Source organism: Rhinopithecus roxellana, chromosome 15 (assembly GCF_007565055.1).
Source record: "Rhinopithecus roxellana isolate Shanxi Qingling chromosome 15, ASM756505v1, whole genome shotgun sequence".
Classification (NCBI taxonomy): domain Eukaryota; kingdom Metazoa; phylum Chordata; class Mammalia; order Primates; family Cercopithecidae; genus Rhinopithecus; species Rhinopithecus roxellana.
In genome coordinates this window covers 21328914-21343106 of record NC_044563.1, presented here as the reverse complement: position 1 = coordinate 21343106, position 14193 = coordinate 21328914, and the positions used below count along the sequence as shown (strand labels likewise).

General features: G+C 44.6%; 1 pseudogene; it reads right to left on the bottom strand.

Moving 5' to 3' along the window:
* Window positions 1-7155: 7155 nt before the first annotated feature.
* On the bottom strand, window positions 7156-7943 carry LOC104654281 (annotated as a pseudogene).
* Window positions 7944-14193: the final 6250 nt, after the last annotated feature.

Sequence of the window (14193 nt, the reverse complement as noted above, 5' to 3'; positions counted from 1 at the left end):
AGGGGTAGAGATGAGGGAACAAAGACATTCGAACCTGTCTGTGATCAATAGTCTCAGTCAACAAGCACCTACTACTGAGTGGCAGGCATTGCCAATAGGAAACACCAGGATGAAAAAGGGGAGTCCTCACCCCTGAGGAGCTCCCAGACTACTGGGACAGAGGGAGAGAATGCAGCCCCTGATTTTTAATGATAATGCTATGAGAATCACCTGGTACTCTGGGAGTATGAGGAGGGTCACTTTTTCCCTCTTCAGAGAGGGGCAGAGGTTTCCTGGAAGAGAGAAAAATCCAAGTGTATTGTGAAACATGATGAGTCAGCGAGAGTAAGAGCGTGGGATGAAGATGTTCTAACAGGAGGGAACAGCAGGAGCAAATGGGGCAGTGTCTATGGAAACTGGAGCAAAAGCGTCTGTCCACGCGTCGTAGCTCTCCTTTTCTTTTCTTTTCTTTTCTTTTCTTTTCTTTTCTTTTCTTTTCTTTTCTTTTCTTACAGGAACGCTGCATCCCGAGATGAATTCACAGCCATGGATTTAGCTGGGTCCTAAGTCCCCACAGGTGTGACTTTCATGTCCTTTCACAATGCAGACCTTTGTGTGTCAGAACAAGCCCCAGGGAGACCTGGGTTCTACTTCCACATCTGCTCCTACGTGCAGTATGGCCTAGGGTGGTCCGTGGAAACTCCTGTCTGCTTCCCAGGAACATTGTGAGGCTAAGCTGAGGGAAGTGGAGGAACTTTGAAAATTGTTAAGTCCAAGGTCGGGCGTGGTGGCTCGCGCCTATAATCCCGGCACTTCGGGAGGCCGAGGTGGGCGGATTACCTGAGGTCAGGAGCTGGAGACCGGCCTGGCTAACATGGCGATACCTCGTCTCTAATAAAAATACAAAAATTACCCGGGCGTAGTGGCGGGCGCCTGTAATCCCAGCTACTGGGGAGGCTGAGGCAGGAGAATCACTTGAACCCGGAAGGCGTGAGCCGAGACCGCGCCATTGCACTCCAGCCTGGGCAACAAGAGCGAAACTCCATCTCAAAAAGATAAAAAGAGAAAATTGTAAGGCCAGGATATAAACAATCAGGTTTGAATCCCAGCTCCACTATTTTTGGCTAAATAACCTTGGGCAAATTACTTAACTAGGCTGTACCTCCATTTCCTCATCTGTTAAATGAAACTCATAATAGTGGATGTGAGGAACAATGATTTGATATTTGCAAAGAACTTTAACTTTGAACGGTGGACAATAAGTGACAGTTATAATAATGATGACATAATAAATATTAAAATGATGTCAGGTGCCTGCGCAGGAGTGGATGTACCAGGCTGTAGGAACAGATACCTGAGCTTGCTCCCTTAGAACAATGGCAACACTATCCTCTCCAGTAGGCCACCCTGTTTTACTTCTCTCTGATCTGGTCACTGGCATTATTCATCCATCTACAAAATTTATTGAGCACCTACTTACACAAGGCCCTGTATGGGGTACTCTATGGGACTCAGGCATGGGTTAGGCTGGCTTGTCTTCACCACTGAGAGGAAAAGACACCCATCTGTGTGATGACAAAAGGTGGTGGGAGAAAGGCCTCTTAAGTGACATGCACATATAAGGTACATCTCTTCCAAGACTGAGCTCTGCCAACTGTAAGGCTTGCCAGTCTTTTATGAGGATAAAATGAGATGGTATATGTTAGGAGACACCTTGGAGGTGCGAAAGTATGTTATCTGTTTATGATGCCTCTAGAGTTCTGGGCAAGAGGTTCAGGTTTTTCAAATGCCTCCAAGAACTTTCAGTGCATCTTCAAGGGAAGAATTTGGGTCAGGAAGGATCAGTTGATTTCCTTCCATGCCTATTCCTTGGGCTTGTTCCTATTTGGACTAGGGATGGTTAATCTCAGAACTACCCCTGCAATCCCTATCTTCCTAGAGCTTAAAGAAGTTCCCGGGCTGGGCGCGATGGCTCATGCCTATAATCCCAGCTGTTTGGGAGGCCAAGGCAGGTGGATCACCTGAGGTCGGGAGTTCAAGACCAGCCTGACCAACATGGAGAAACCGTCGTCTCTACTAAAAATACAAAATTAACCAGGTATAGTGGCGGATGCCTGTGATCCCAGCTACTCGGGAGACTGAGGCAGAAGAATCACTTGAACCTGGGAGGCAGAGGTTGCAGTGAGCTGAGATCGAATCATTACACTCCAGCCTGGGCAACAAGAGTGAAACTCTGTCTCAAAAAAAAAAAAAAAAAAAAAAAGAAAGAAAAGAAAAGAAAAGAAAAAGAAGAAGAAGTTTCCAGGAACCAGAGACAGAAGAGAATTTCCTGCTTCTTTTGATCAGGGAAGGAACCTCCTCCTGCTTACCCCACAGCTCCCCTTCCTCTGGGTTAGTCTCACACACACACACACACACACACACACACACACACACACCCCTCCTGTACCATAAGCCCTGCCCTTGTGGTTGAGGTGGAGGGATGGATAGAGGCAATCATGGAGACAGGGAGTCCCAGGAGCGGACTGGGGGGATTCCTGCCACAAGAGCAGGAAGGTGGCCTGATGAGTGAAGGACCTGCTTCCTCAGCTGGGCTCAGCCACTCACTGACTTCCTTGTTGTGGGACTTTGGACATGAGAAGTAACAGTAACAACAGATAACAACAATAACTAATGTATATTGGATGTGCAAGGATGTATTAGCACCTTGGACTACTATCACAAAATACCACAGGCCAAATGGCTTTAACAACAGGTTTTATTTTCTCACAGTTCTGGAGGCTGGAAGTCCAAGATTAAGATTCCAACTGAATTGATTTCTGATGAGGGCTCTCTTCCCAGCTTACGGATGGCTGCCTTCTTGCTATGTCCTCACATGGCCTTTCCTCAGGTGCTTGTGCAGGCAATGTGGGTATTAGAGAAAGTGAGCTCTCCAGTGTCTCCTCTCACATGGACACGAATTCTGTCCGATCAGGGCCCCACCCTGATTACTTTATTTAATCTGAATTACTCTTTAGAGGCCCCGTGTCCAAATACAACCACACTGGAGGTTACAGCTTCAACATGTGAATTTTGAGGGACACAAACATTTAGTCCATAACATAGGTTTGTGCTAAGTGCTTGACATGCAGTATCATAATTGATCCATTCATAATGCTTGCTTAATTTTCTCTCTAACTTCCTAAAATAGGTTATTTTATTGTTACCAGATTTTTTTTTTTTTTTTGAAACAGAATCTCACTCTGTCACCCAGGCTGGAGTGCAGTGACATGATCATTACTCTCCACAGCCTCAACCTCGCAGGCTTAAGTGATCCTTCCAGCTCAGTCCCCCAAGTAGCTGGGACTACAGGCATGTACCACCATGCCTGGCTAATTTTTGTATTTTTGTAGAGACAGAGTTTCACCGTGTTGCTCAGGCTGATCTCAAATCCCTGGACTCGATTGATCCTCCTACCTTGGCCTCCCAAAGTGCTGGGATTATAGGCATGAGCCACTGTACCCAGCCTTGTCTCCATTTTATAGGTAAAGAAATGGAGGTTAGGTGACTACTGGCCCAAGGTCACATAGCTGTTCACTCTCTAAGCTGGAACTTAAACCCAGAACTACTGACTTCGTGCTTATTAACTGCCACGTCTGTCTGGGCCTTAAGTTTTTCATGTTAAAAATGAGGATGAGAAGGCCAGGCATGGTGGCTCACACCTGTAATCCCAGCACTTTGGGAGGCCAAGGCAGGCAGATCATCTGAGGGCAAGAGTTTGAGACCAGCCTGGCCAACATGGTGAAACCGTGTTTCTACTAAAAATACAAAAACATTAGCCTGGTATGGGAGCATGTACCTGTAGTCCTAGTTACTTGGGAGGCTGAGGCAGGAGAATCGCTTGAACCCAGGAGGTGGAGGTTGCAGCGAGCCAATATTGCGCCATTTCACTCACACTTGGGCAACAAGAGTAAAACTCTGTCTCAAAAAAAAAAAAAAAAAAAAGGGGGGGGGGTGAGAATCTCTGCCCTGTCTACTTCATGTGGTTTTACCTGGAAGACTTTGATTCCAGGAAAGTGATGTGCATGTATAAGTTGTTTTCCTTAAGCAGAAAATATCCAGTGATAGAAGTGTTCTAAAATGTGGCTGTCCCAGGTCATTAAAATTAGCCCCCCTTAATCTCAGAACCGGAAGGGAACTTTGAGATCATCTACACTTGACGCTTGAACAATGAGGGGGTTAGGGGCATTGACCCCCGTGCTCAGTTGAAAATCCACAGATAACTTTTCACACCCCCAGAACTTAACTACTAGTAGCCTACTGTTGAACAGAAGCCTTACTGAGAACATAAAGTTGATTGACATATATTTTGTATGTTACAGAGATTATATACTGTGTTCTTAAAGTAAGCTGGAGAAAAGAAAATGTTATTAAGGAAATCGTAGGGAAGAGGAAATATATTTACTATTCATTAAGTGGAAGTGGATCATCATAATGTTTTTCCATGTTTGTTGTCTTCATGATGAGAAGGCTCAGGAGAAGGAGGAAGAGGAGGGGTTGGTCTTGCAGTCTCAGGAGTGGCAGAGGCAGAACGAAATCTACCTGTAATTGGACCTGCGCAGTTTGAGCTCATGTTCAAGGGTCAACTGCAGTGTTCTATAACCACTCCCCGCCACATCCCACCGGGTGGGATAAGAACCCAGATAGGGGAAATGCCTTGCCCCAGGCCACGGATTAGAACTCAGGGAAACAGTCCTGGTCTACTTACTGCTCCACAGGTTCTTCTCAACAGGCTCAGCCTCAGTCTCATCCATGAATTCTTCCAAACTGGGCCATTTGGTGGGAGCAGCGGGGTTCCACCTCACTGCTGGATTGCCATAAGGGACAGTTGGTATTCAGGAAGCATCCCCTTGTCCTGAACCAGGATATGGTGAGCGCCATGGTCACAGCTGCATGAGTCTGGCCCATGCAATTTATAGCCTCCCTACCTTGGTTTTCCAATCCATTTTCCTATGACTAGCAAGTACAGGTGGCAAGCTGTTGGCTCAGAAACAAGTTTGATTTTGCAGGCTTTTTGTGGCTTATACATGTTTTAAAATATGATGTCATAGGGGAACTAAAATACCTTCTTCACTACCCTTCATCGTTCTTAGTAGGGGCAGACCCCTGTAACAAAAGACAGATTAAGAGAAAAACAAGTTTATTAACATATACACTTTATGGATACATGGGAGATACTGAGAGAAATGAGTAAATCTCCAAGAGGTGACCTAAATACCCTTGCCTGCTGAAGCAAAGAAAAGTGAGGTGGCCAGGAAAAACACCATAAACAAGGGTAAGATTTGTTATGCAGATTTGAGTCTCTGCTTTTTGCCTTCATGAGCGTTTCCAGTGATAGAAGCGTATTTTGGGATGACATATTCTGGTCATATTAGAGTAGCATATCCTGAACCCCATCAATGCAACATTTTTAGAAATGAGAGAACTGGTCGGGTATGGTGGCTCATGCTTGTAATCCCAGCACTTTGGGAGGGCGAGGTGGGTGGATCTCTTGAGGTCAGGAGTTCAAGACCAGCCTGGGCCACACGGTGAAACCCCGTCGCTACTAAAAATACAAAAATTAGCCGGGCGTGCTGGCACACGCCTGTAACATGCCTATAATCACAGCTACTCAAGAGGCTGAGGCACGAGACTTGCTTGAACCCAGGAGGCAGAGGTTGCAGTGAGCCGAGATCATGCCTCTGCATTCCAGTCTTGGCAACAGAGTGAGATTCCATCTCAAAAAAAAAAAAAAAAAATTAGTCATGAGCAGTGGTGCATGCCTGTAGTCCTAGCTATTCTGGAGGCTGACATGGGAAGATCGCTTGAGCCTGGGAGGTTGAGACTGCAGTGAGCCGTGATCATGCCATCTAACTCTAGCCTCAGTGCAAAGTGAAACCATATCTCAAAAAATAATAATAATAATAATAATAAAGCAACCGAAGTACCAATCTAGGAAACTTATTCCAAGCAGCAAAGGATTAATCTCCCTAATATATAAAGAGCACCTACAAATGAATAAAAATATCAACAGCTCTTGGGAGGCCAAGGTGGGGGGATCATCTGAGGTCAGGAGTTTGAGACCAGCCTGGCCAACATGGTAAAACCCCATCTCTACTAAAAATACAAAAATGAACTGGGTGTGGTGGTGCATGCCTATAGTCCCACCTACTCAGGAAACTGAGGCAGGGGAATTGCTTGAACCCGGAAGGCAGAGGTTGCAGTGAGCCGAAATCATACCACTGCACTCCAGCCTGGAGACAGAGCGAGACTCTGTCTCAAAAAAAAAAAAAGAAAAAGAAGGGCCGGGCGTGTTGGCTCACGCCTGTAATCCCAGCACTTTGGGAGGCCGAGGTGGGCAGATCACCTGAGGTCAGGAGTTCAAGACCAGCCTGGTCAACATGGTGAAACTCTATCTCTACTAAAAATACAAAAATTAGCCGGGTGTGGTAGCACATGCTTGTAGTCCCAGCTACTTGGGAGGCTGAGGCAGGAGAATTGCTTGAACCCAGGGGGCAGAGGTTGCACTGAGCTGAGATCAAGCCACTGCACTCCAGCCTGGACAAGAAAGCAAGACTCCGTCTCAAAAAAAAAAAAAAAAAAAAAAAAAAGAAAACAAAGCATGTAAAAGATAATTCAATGAAAAGAACATATGAATTGTTCTTAAACGTGTGAAAAGATCATCAGGCCGGACGCAGTGGCTCAAGACTGTAATCCCAGCACTTTGGGAGGCCGAGACGGGCAGATCACGAGGTCAGGAGATCGAGACCATCCTGGCTAACCTGGTGAAACCCCGTCTCTACTTAAAAAAAAAAATACAAAAAACTAGCCAGGCAAGGTGGCGGGCGCCTGTAGTCCCAGCTACTTGGGAGGCTGAGGCAGGAGAATGGCGTAAACCCGGGAGGCGGAGTTTGCAGTGAGCTGAGATCCGGCCACTGCACTCCAGCCCAGGCGACAGAGCGATACTCCGTCTCAAAAAAAAAAAAAAAGAAAAAAAAAGAAAAGATCATCATCTATGCTCATAGTAGGAGAAATACACATGAAAAACACACCAAAGTACCATTTTTCACCAGATTGACCAAAAAAAAAAATTTAATTAATCATGCCACATTATTTTTAATAATGTACAAAGATCTAACATGTCACCCAGGGACCATTTCACCCACTGCTCTGTTTGGCCGCCAGTCTCTTGTCTCTCTCTTCTGCAATGGTGAGGCGGATACCCTTTCCTCGGGTAAGAGAAATTCACGGTTTGTTGCCCTTGCCAATAACAAAAATGTTGGAAAGTCGAGTGGCAAAGCTGTTGCCACTGGCATCTTTCACATGAACCATGTCAAAAGATCCAGGGTGCCTGTCTCTGTTGGTGATCACACCAATTCTTCCCAGGTTAGCACCTCCAGTCACCATACGTAGGTTACCAGTGTCAAACTTGATGAAATCAGTATCTTGCCAGTCTCCAAATCAATCTGAATGGTATCATTCACCTTGATGAGGAGATCAGGGTAGCAGATGGTGCGAGCATCCTGAGTGTCCAGATGAGGGATTCCTTTGGTGTCCACAAAGATTTTTCTCACTTTGCGCCACCTGTACTTGGCCTCCTCAGGTGTAATATGATATACAGCAAAGCAACCCTTGGTGTCATAGATCAGAGAGAAATTCTCTCCCGTCTTGTCAATGCTGATGACATCCATGAATCCAGCAGGGTAAGTTATATCAGTCCAGACCTTGCCATCGATCTTAATGAACCGCTACATGCAAATCTTTACTTCATCTCCTGTCAGGGCATACTTAAGTCTGTTCCTTAGGAAAATGATGAAGGGGAGACACTCTCTCAACTTGTGGGGACCGGTGGATAGACAAGGAGCAAACACACCGGTCAATTTATGCAGCATCCAATGTTCTGGAGTTGCTGTCTGGTTCAGATACTTCTTGGGACCACGAGCCATGGCTGCATTGGGCATGGAAAGAAAAAAAAAGAATTTTTCTTTAAGTTTGATAATGTATATCTTTTGGAGAGTGTGGGAAAACAGTCACTCTCATATGTTCCTGATAGAAATGTAAATGAGATTGCGCTATTGCACTCCAGCCTGGGTGACAGAGCCAGACTCTGTCCCCCCAAAAAAAAAGAAAAGAAAAGAAATATAAATGTGTACAATCTCTATGATGAGTAAATTGTCAGTATCTATCAAAATCATGAATATGAATTCCTTTGACCTATCAGTTTTGCCTCTAAGCATTTTATCCAATAGATATATTATCAATGTGTGAAATACTATAAATATAGGCTTGTTTATCATAGCAAAACTTTGGAAGCAATCTCTATGTCTATCAAAAGGGATCTGGCTAAATAATTATGGTACATTCACACAAAGAAATATCAGGCATGCCAGTGGTGGCTCAAGCCTGTAATCCCAGCACTTTGGGAGTCCAACGCAGGAGGATCCCTTGAGTCCAGGAATTCAAGGCCAGCTTGAGCAACATAGTGAGATCCCGTGTCTATTTATTTTATTTTTACTTTTTTCTATTTTAAAAATAAATAAATAAATAAATAAATATCAGGCAGCTGTAAGCAAGAATGAGGAAGTTGTTTATATATTGATAAAGAAGGCTCTTAGGATAAATTTTAAGGGGAAAAGACAAAATATAGTATCCTGTGAAAAGTATGTTATAATCTGTGTGAATAAAGGAAAAATAACATTTGCCTCATATGTTTAGAACATTTCTGGAAGAATACAAGATACTGGTGACAGTGATGATGTCTGGAGAGGGTAACACGGTGATCAGGTTGGAGGAGATAGAGGGGATTTTTTACTTTATACCCTATTTCCTTCAATTTTGTGAATAAGGTGAATGAACTACCTCTTTAAAAATGGATAACGTTTCAGTCAGGCACGGTGGCTTACACCTGTAATCCCAGCACTTTGAGAGGCAAAGGTGGATGGATTATTTAAGGTCAGACGTTCGAGACCAGCCTGACCAACATGGTGAAACCCTTCTCTACTAAAAATACAAAAGTTAGCCAGGCAATAGTGGCACATGACTGTAATTCCAACTACTCGGGAGGCTGAGGCAGGAGAGTTGTTTAAGCCTAGGAGGCGGAGGTTGCAGTGAGCAGAAATCGTGTTGAGAGAGACAGTGAGACTCTGTCTCAAAAAAAAAAAAAAAAAAAAGATAACATTTCAATTAAATATAAAGATTCTCTTTTTAACCCAAAAAATGTTTGCATTAAAATGTCTATTTCTTTGCTATCCTAAAAAGAAAAACGTTTTTCAAAAGAAAGTAAAATATTTATTTCTGGTTTCTCTTGAAAAATTAAGTCCAGGCGTGGTGGTTCATGCCAATCTATATTCCCAGTGCTTTGGGAGGCCAAGGCGGGAAGATGACTTGAAGCTAGGAGTTCGAGATCAGCCTGGGTAATATAGGGAGACCTGTCTCTATAAAACTAAAAAAAAAAAAAAATTAGCCAGGCATGGAGGCACATGCCTATATTTCTAGCTACTTGGGAGGCTGAGGTAGGAGGATTGCTTGAGCCCAGGAGTTGGAGGCTGCAGTGAGCCATGATTGTGCCACTGCACACCAGCCTGGAGGACAGATCAAAATTCTGTCTCAAAAAAAAAATAAAAGAAAAGAAAACCATGAGGCTCTTGGCAATACAGGGCCAACATTCTCTCAGGGCAGTCCTTGGCTGGAGCTTAGCAGGGCTGCCACTCTACACCAGGAATGCATACCCCTGTATGCTACAGTCTTCATCACCTCCTATTTTTTCTGGCCTAGCCAGCACCACCTGTTTTTTTTTTTTTTTTTTTTTTTTTTTTTTTTTTTTTTTGCCATTTGGCCTTGTAAGGTAACAGGTGTTCTGGAGTCTCTTTTCACTTGTTAACCTCCTACCTCTGATTCTTTCCTTTCCTTAGGGTCAGGGTTTCTTATGCTCCACGACATCTGTGGCCTTTGCAGGCACAGTTGTGCACCTGTCCTAGAAGGTGTGGCAGTGGCTGGTTGCTGCTCAGGTCTCTCTCAGGTACTTCATGGGGGAGAATTATTGTCATCTACCACTCCTGAATGAGACAAACTTTTTTTTTTGAGGTGGGGTCTCACTGTGTTGCCCAGGTTGGCGTGCAGCAGCTATTCACAGGCACAGAGGCATAACCAGAGCACCCTACAGCCTTGAACTCTTGACCTCAAGCAATCTTCCTGCCTTAGCCTCCAGGGTAACTGGGACTACAAATGCGGGCCACCATGCCTGGCTACAAACATCTTTTTTCACAGCTCTGTCTGGGTTGGAGGAGGCTCAATTACAGAGTTGGAGAGAATCTTAGAGACTTTCTAAAAAAAGTCAAGAAATATATTAATAAATGGGGGGGGGAAGGCTTTTCAAACACTGTAGATGGCATGGCACCATACCTGTGTGTTCAAAGATAACAGCATAGGCTGGGCACAATGGCTCGTACCTATAATCCCAGCACTTTGAGAGGTCGAGGCAGGAGGATTGCTTGAGGCCAGGAGTTCCAGACCAGCCTAGGCTACACAGTGAGATCCTGTCTCTAAAAAAAATTTTAAAATTAGCCAGGTATAGTGGCCTATAATCCCAACTATAATCCCAGCTATTTGAGAGGCTGAGGTGAGAGGATCACGTAATCCTGGCAGGTCGAGGCTGCAGTCTGCCGTAATCGTGTCACTGTACTCCAGCCTGGGTGACAGAGCAGGACCTTGTTTAAAAAACTAAGCAAGGGCCGGGCGCGGTGGCTCAAGCCTGTAATCCCAGCACTTTGGGAGGCCGAGGCGGGTGGATCACGAGGTCAGGAGATCGAGACCCTCCTGGCTAACACGGTGAAACCCCGTCTCTACTAAAAATACAAAAAACTAGCCGGGCGCGGTGGCGGGCGCCTGTAGTCCCAGCTACTCGGAGGTTGAGGCGGGAGAATGGCGGGAACCCGGGAGGCGGAGCTTGCAGTGAGCCGAGATCACGCCACTGCACTCCAGCCTGGGCGACAGAGTGAGACTCCTCCTCAAAAAAAAAAAAAAAAAAAAAAACTAAGCAAGGCCAGGTGCGGTGGCTCACGCTTGTAATCTCAGCACTTTGGGAGGCCAAGGCGGGCAGATCATGAGTTCAGGAGTTCAAGACCAGCCTGGCCAACATGGTGAAACCCCATCTCTACTAAAAATACAAAAATTAGCTGGGTGTGGTGGTGGGCGCCTGTAATCCCAGCTACTCAGGAGGCTGAGGCAGGAGAATTGCTTGAACTGGGACCCAGGAGGTAGAGGTTGCAGTGAGGCGAGATTGCCCCACTGCACTCCAGCCTGGCGACAGAGCGAGAGTCCATCTCAAAAAAACAAACAACAACAACAAAATAAAAAACTCCTACAATATATTTATGTTTGCATGTTAGAAACTAACCTGGAAAGATACCTAAACACCTGATAGAGTGGTTATCGATTTGGGAGGAAAACAATTTTGTCTACATACAGCATATCCTTTCATGTCTGCCTTTCACTGTCTTCAAGTTATTACAGAGGCTTCATTGACTTACTTCCCCTCACCCCATGGAAGAACCAATTTGCCTTTATTTATGTATTCATCTCAATGCTCTTGATCTATAAATGTGTCTGTTTTCAGAATCTCTTTTGATTCTAACATCTCTTTGATTCTAACATTTGTCTGGTTCTCTCATTGATAAAAGAGTAGAATGAAATCTTTAACAAGTGTCCGTATTGTATCTATATGAGAGTCATTATTTTACCTTTTTCCGAAACTTATCTTTGAACAATTATAGTCTAACTTGCAAAGATGCTTAAGAAATGGATGAGTGATTTATCAGTTTGAAGAGGGAAACCAGGTGGTCTAGGGATGGAGTAGAAAGGAGACTTACTTTCCACTGTTTTGCACATTAAATTTTTCATACTACAAAATTTAAATAGAAATTTTCTTTTCTATTCTTTTCTTTTTTTTTTTTTGAGAAGGAGTCTCGCTCTGTCGCCTAGGCTGGAAGGCAGTGGCGGCATCTCAGCTCACTGCAACCTCCGCCTCCCAGATTTAAGCAATTCAAGTAATTCTCCTACCTTAGCGTCCCGAGTAGCTGGGACTACAGGCTCATGCCACTACGCCCAGCTAATTTTTGTATTTTTAGTAGAGACAGGGTTTCACCATGTTGGCCAGGCTGGTCTCAAACTCCTGACCTCAAGTGGTCCACCTGCCTCGGCCTCCTAAATTGCTGGGATTACAGGTGTAAGCCACCGTGCCCAGCAAAAATTTGAATAGAAATTTTCAATAGAGGCCGGGCGCGGTGGCTCAAGCCTGTAATCCCAGCACTTTGGGAGGCCGAGGCAGGGGGATCACGAAGTCAGGAGATCGAGACCATCCTGGCTAACCCGGTGAAACCCCGTCTCTACTAAAAAATACAAAAAAAAAAAACTAGCCGGGCATGGTGGTGGGCGCCTGTAGACCCAGCTACTCCGGAGGCTGAGGCAGGAGAATGCCGTGAACCCAGGGGAGGCAGAGCTTGCAGTGAGCTGAGATCCAGCCACTGCACTCCAGCCTGGGCGACAGAGCAAGACTCCGTCTCAAAAAAAAAAAAAAGAAATTTTCAATAGAATAAGTATCCATTCAAAACTATAAACAAGTACAATTTTTATATTCTTTTTTTCAAAGAAGTAATTAAAAATAAAACTAATTGAATAGAGGAAACTAAAAATAGGAACCATAACCTCTTGAGTAAAAATATGGGATTTAAGGTCAGCCAAAGTTGGATTTAAGGCTCTGACATTTTCTTTCTTTTTTGGTGGGAGACAGAGTTTCCCTCTTGTTGCTCAGGCTGGAGTGCAGTGGGGCAATCTTGGCTCACTGCAACCTCTGCCTCCCGGGTTCAAGGGATTCTACTGCCTCAGCCTCCCGAGTAGCTGGGATTACAGGCACCCACCACACACCCAGCTAATTTTTGTATTTTTAGCAGAGACGGGGTTTCACCATGTTGTCCAGGCTGGTCTCGAACTCCTAACCTCAGGTGTTCCACCTCCCAAAGTGCTGGGATTACAAGCGTGAGCCATCACACCGAGCCCTAAAGGTCTGACATTTTCTAAGTGACTTTGGGCAAATTACTTAACCTCTTTAAGCTGTAGTGTATTCGTTAAATGGAGATAATGATACCTTGTTTCCAATGTCACTGTAAGGAAAAAAATGAGATTTGCATATTAAATTTTTCAGCCCGGGGGCTGGCATATAGTAAACACATCAAACCTGGACCACAATCATATAATAGACATAACTGCATTGTCATCATCATCAAATCCCGTGTCTCCCAAGCACAGGATGGATCCACCAAAGGGGTGTCAAGCAATTTTAGGTGATATTAAATAACAACAACAACAAAAAAAAATCACAGATTGAGAATGTTTTTTCTTTTTCAGTTTCTTTTGATCCTCTTTGATTTCTCAAGGACTAAGTGTCAGTTTAATGCTCTTCATTCTTTAATACCTAACACATGCTAACTCCATTTTTAACACGGAAGGAGGAGGCTTTACTGCAGAGATGTCAGCAGGCAGAATTAGCTAGAATTTAGTAACATCATTCTGTTTTCACTGCGTTTATTTTGCAGTTTCATTCATTCCAGGGCTGCATTTGGACTTTCACGGGCCCTAAGCATTTTTGCCTTGGTGAATCTCTTTCTCCATAGTGAGACCCCATCTCTAAAATTAATTAATTAATTAATTAATTAATTAAAAATTAACTATGTGTGGTGGCATGTACCTGTAGTCCCAGCTACTCAGGAGACTGAGGCAAGAGGATTGCTTGAGCCCAGGAGGTCGAGGGTGCAGTAAGCTGTGATTATGCTATTGCACTCCAGCCTGGGCAACAGAGTGAGACTCCTGCCTAAAAATTTTTTTTTTGAGATGGAGTCTCACTCTGTCACCCAGGCTGGAGTGCAGTGGCATGATCTCGGCTTGCTGTAACCTCCGCCTCCTGGGTTCAAGCGATTCTCCTGCCTTGGCCTCCTACACTGAGTAGCTGAGGTTACAGGTGCGTATCACCACGCTCAGCTAATTTTTATATTTTTAGTAGAGACGAGGTTACACCACGTTGGCCAGGCCGGTCTCAAACTCCTGACCTCAGGTGATTGGCCCGCCTTGGCCTCCCAAAGTGCTGGGATTACAGGCATAAGCCACTGTGCCCAGCCAAAAAAATTGTTTAAAATTATATCTTAT